The following is a 6,004-nucleotide window of genomic DNA, read 5'->3' on the forward strand; positions in this document are numbered from 1 at the left end:
CGGCATGGGACATGACAAGAACGGAAGCATGAAAATAAGCATATTTAAATTATAAAACCGAAAGGACTATTCCCTTAATCCTAGGTATTTGGCACTCGACAAGCATAAAAAAAACCTAAAATAAAATAAGTGGCTATTATAACATAGAGTGACGCAAATGTAATCACGAAAATTTACCTTTTTAATTTGAAGATTTTTCAAGCTTTTCTCTTCCAAACATGTGCTCACGCAAAGACCAACAAGGTCTCCTCTACGTCGAACACATACTACACCACAAGGTGGTCTACTCCAAATCTTGCTAGAGGTAAAGTATTTGTAGTATAAGAGATTTAATTATACTATTAACTTAGTTTATCAAACTCAAGAGCACTTAGCTCTAACTTGAAACTAGTTCAAGAAGAACAAAAATAGTGGAAAAAAAAAAAAAAAGAGGGAGAAGAGAGTGGTCAAGATGATAAGTGTGAGAGGAGTGTTGTCTTTTGTATTATGTACAAAATAATATATACACCAAGCCTATTCACTACACACACACACACACACAAGAGACATCTCATATACTTGTTGTATGTATACATGTACATAAGGGTGTTAATATGGGTTTAGACCATGGGTTCAATCCAACCCAACTAGTTTTGGGTTGGGTTAGTTATAAATTAAAATGGGTTGATATAGGTTTAAGTTAAATAAAATTATATTTTTTATGGGTTGGATATGAGTTGGAGATGAGCTTAATATGGGTTGTTAATGGACTTTATATGGGTTGTTAATGGACTTTATATGGGTTCAAAGAATCCACAAGCTACTCTATATTATCACCCACTCTTCTCTTTCACCAAACACACACACACACACTCACTTCTCTCTTTCTCCACGTACACACACATAATCAGATGCATTCACTCCTCTCTTTCTTCACACATATGCGCACACTCACATACAACTCTCAATTTTCAGTTAAAAGCTTGTATATCATTCTTAGTATTTCAAATTATTAGTAATTTATTTTATATTTTTATGTAATTTTTTTATTTCATACTGCAACTTATAATTTTGAAGATGATGAAAATAAAAATTGCCTCTCAACAAACATAGAGAATTTTGTTGCACGGCTTGTGTTCATTTAAGATGGGCATTCAAAATTTTATGGATTATGTTGATAAAATATAGTATTTTATTGATACTTATTAGAACTTTTTTATTTTATAATCTAGCAAATAAATCTTAGTGTGCATGGTCATTAGTCAGAAATAACGTGTAATAATGCAGTAGTTATCTTTTTCAATAATTCAAATATTGTCCTTTTTCTTTTTTCATTATGTACAATTTTGAAACCTTGAGATTTAAATTAATAAAATGATTTATACTAATCCGACCCAACTCATTTACAACCAAACTCATTTTGGACCTATTCCTTTGAACTCATTTTGGCAATTATTTTGGACCCAATCCATTTTTTACCTGACCCAGTTGAACCCAATCCAAATCTGACCCAACCGGCCCATTTGTCACCCCTACATGTATATATTGCATGTCAAGTTAAATATAGGCACGACGTGTGTCCCCATAGTAAACTACCTACTAGTACCACAACTACTTATGCAATAACTTTCTCATTCTTACAACCTCATATGTATGAATATCACATATAAATATATATATATATATATATATATATTCAAGCTGGGCTATATATATTCTATTGGGCTTAATTCAAAATAAATTAAACTCATAGGTTTGGACCTTCATAGAATTAATCCAATCAATTCTTAAAAGTTCAAATGGAATTTATTTGATCATATCAAATAAATCCTAACCCATAGCCCAATTAATTAATCTATGAAATAATTGAGTTTAATCTAGTTATTTAATCTCATTAAGTCAAAACTCTAATTAATTGATCCTATTAATTAATTCATCCGGTTTAATTAAAATTGATCTTATCAAATTATTAAACCTAATCCAAATTTAATTAATCTCATTAATTAAATCTTGGGCTTCCCATCACATGGGTTCTCCCATTTAAATGATCACAAATTTTAATCTCTCGAACTAATTTAAACTCTTAATTTAGATGAATTCATTCCTTCTAGGATTAATTTATAATTAATTCTACTACTTCCATAAGTGGTGTTTTGAGCGACTCTGTAGGTTCACCCTCAGTTAGACTTAAGCTAGTGTCAACACACAATTTAATTGGCAAATATTTTATGCTAGATTAATTATATTATATTTAGTTAATTGCTTTCGATTAACACTTAATTCAAAATCACTCATCACTATGGGTGGTCGTTTAGCAACGGTTCATAGTACTAGAGAATATGTGACATATAGCATGAACCTTAAGGCTACCGAGTGTCATACATGTATGGTCCTTCCATAAACCATCTTCTGATCTTAGTCTAGGGCATGGAATTGGTCATTAATTTTCATCCTAAACTAGACATCTATGTTTAATATTTTGATTATGTTTCTCCAGTTGATCAACTAAAAAAACACTTTGCTATTTGATCACCGTTGTGGCCACAAACTCCCGAGAGCACAATACATATCATAATACATAAGAGATAGCTATCATCTTATGATAGATGATGGATCCTCTTGCGAAACTCATTAGTTTTCATACATGTTCTGACTGCACTAAAATAAAGCTTATAAAAACCACATCAAAATATGGTCATCTTTTACCAAGCCCTAGATACAGTCGTCCGATATATGAGACTGTGTGGATCCTCAAGTCTGAGGACTAAATCCCATATTATCGGAGTTGAGCAGCTTAAGTCATACCGACCAAGCCTCACGGGTTTCGATATGACAGCTCCCCACTAGTCAATTCAGTCAGCTTGACAACCTTTGTCAACCGCCCATTAAAATTTCTTAGACGTCATACATATGTCGCCTATGAAATACAACATATGAACATAATATTTAGTGCAAGTCTCAATAAAATCCTTCATGCCCATTTTAGGGGCTCTCAATTTGGAACATTTCAAATCCAACCTTTTAAAGTTAGTTTCATAGTTTTCATCAAATGAGCAAACCAATTTCATTGGTTAAAGGAAAAGGATCCAATGAATTCGAAAGAATTGAACGAGGAGTCGTATGAGGTGAAAATCTCATGTACGGTTCTATAGAGTGGCAGTAAGGGTGACTTATCTGTCAACTTTTCCACTATCACCCCCAAAAAACCAAACTCTGCCTTATGTAAAGTTGCCAGAGTACGATTAACCTCTGGATTTGAAATTACTGATTTGTGGGCTTTATTGCAATGTATGAAAATTATAGGAGTAAGAACTACAAGGCCAAATGAATACTTACTCTTTTTTATTTAATTCAATATTACAAAATAAAATAAAATTGCTTAAATAGATTATAGAATAGCCAATCTTGGTCACAATTCTAATGGTAAGGTGATGTTGCCTTCCAAGATAGTTTTCCCAATTCTTGCCCCTTAAATGTCCCCGTGATATTGTTGTGCATATGTTTTAGATAAAAACATGTTCAACATTAGGGGCTAAATTGGAGATATCAGAAATAAAGCTAACTCCTTGATTTTGAGATCTAATATCTCGATGCAACAAATTTATAAACCACTCCCAAGTGTTCAATTTTTAATCTCAATATATTCTATGGCTACAAGCGAGATGTTATCATTTCTCTCTCTTCCTATTGCAAACAATATGACCTTTGTACATTCCTCTTAGAAAACACCTAACAAGGCCAATTATTGGCCTGCGACCCCCTAAGAAACCCTCCCTCAACCTACTCGGACAACAATACATCCTTCGAAGCATAGGTAAAGTCAATGATCAGTCCATCTTCAATAACAATGTACTCCTCCTCCTCGATGTTGCGCTTCTCCAAAGTAGAATAGTAATCATTCAACCTTTCATTTATTTATTTTTTTTATGTTGCCCTTCAACTCCTGGGCATACTTCTTAGCTATGTACACCTTATGCAGACTACACTTAATTAGAATATCCGTCATGATCTTGTTTTCGAACATTCTATGGTTTGTATTATCCCTAATAATATGTCCAATTATCTCTCAAGATACTTATAATTTGCCTCTTTGTTCTAAGTCATGTATGCACATGTGTGTCTCCACTTAATTAATTTAATCTAGAATGTTTTTCTTCTGATGATTAAGGAAGCGCTCATATTGAATATGATCAACGCGAGAATCCGAATGAAGAAAAACGACAAGGGTGAGATTTCAATTACATTCTTGCACCCTCTTGGTTTTTTTTGCTTTCAATTCTTGGCCTATGTAATTAGATTATTTTTTATACACCAAACGCCCAGAAAAAGATCAAAGTGCCACCTCTTGATTGGATTTATTTTTTATTTATTTTGTTAATTTTGATTTTTCGGCCTTTCGCCATGCTTCCCCGACCAGTCCACTTCCTACCATTCTTGCATGAGGTAGTGCCCCTTCTCATAACCTAATATCTAAATATATCCTTGTATTTTTCTCTAGTAGGAAATTTCATCCCTACTTGCAGATCGACATTCCCCCCTTTCATCCTATCATTCCACACTAGATACCCATCACCCTCGTCATCTGAGCTGCTACAAGACACAAGCTTACTTCTTCCCAACCATCAGTGAACCACCCACCCTCTCTCATTGTTCTCTCTTATTGCGCTCTCTATTCTCTCTCTACTTTTCTTTTCTCTTTCTTTTTTTGTTCCATCAGGAAATACCTTATTGTTTTAAAGATTCTTCTGGCATGACTATCCGACCTAGACTCAAATATGTCATTATCAAGTGAACCCTAAATCCTCAACATCCTAGAAGGAAATGGGGATGCTGAGGAGCTAGAGTCACTAGATTTTGTAACATCCTCATTCTCTTCATTCAATGCATCATCTTTCACTAAATCCTCACCTACCCTTTCTTCACCCTCATCCCTGGGTGGATTCTCAGGGCTAATTTCAAAATTGGTTGGTGAACTTTCAGAATCTGCAAAATGACTTTCGAGAATCATTTACTTAGTAATTTCAGGTGAATTATCATGTTCATCTGTGATTGGTAGATCAATTTGGTGATTTTGAGGACGATTATCATGTTCATTAGTGTTTGAGGGGTCAATTTGGTCATTCTTAGGGTCTTCTAACCTATCTGCAAACAGATCATCAATAAAATCACCCAATGGACTTGTTTCAAGGTCAGTATGGAAAAGGTAATGAAAGTACTTATTCATTACTTGGAATTATATGGCTTTGAGTAGCAATCAACCAAAAAAGGGCCACATTTTTCTTCAAAGAAAAATGGAATTACATCAAAATCCTAAATGCCCTCAACGATTCCTAATACCTTCATCTCCTTCAAAAACATAATACTCTTATCTAAATTTTTGCTAAGTAGACAGTAATATATAACAATATTCAAACCCTTACCCATTGCCTGAGTATACATATCAATTAGATCCCCACAATACAATCTTTCACTATCTACTTTCAGAAACCACGTCCTAATACCACCCACATGCCTAATAATGGGTATCCATACAATAACCCCACCAACCCAGACATCAAATCTGCACACTCATCTTATACCATTCTATATAATAAAAGGAAAAAATACAATTTAGCTCCCAATGTTATGGGAAATGAGTAATTTATCCCCCTATGAAAAATAAAACTTTCTCCCCTGTGATATAAAAAACAGAGCAAAATACCCCCTTCGGCTCAGCGGTACATTACACGCGCCCCGCGTGCGTCTGGATATATTTTTTTAATCAATAAAATAGTATTATATATATATATTTAATTTAATATATTAATATATAATTATATAAATAATATTTAATATATTTATATTATATAGTAGTATATAAGTATTATATATATACATATAAAAGTCCTTTCTTCTTTGTCCCTATATTGCCGAACTGCCGTCGTAGCCACCATCTCCCTCCCCTCGCGTCATTGCCGACCCCAACCCCTTTCCCCTCCTGTTGCCGCTGCCTCCCCCTTTCTCCTCCCGTCGCGATCCACTTCGC

The sequence above is a fragment of the Sesamum indicum genome, linkage group LG10 (assembly GCF_000512975.1).
Source record: "Sesamum indicum cultivar Zhongzhi No. 13 linkage group LG10, S_indicum_v1.0, whole genome shotgun sequence".
NCBI lineage: Eukaryota > Viridiplantae > Streptophyta > Magnoliopsida > Lamiales > Pedaliaceae > Sesamum > Sesamum indicum.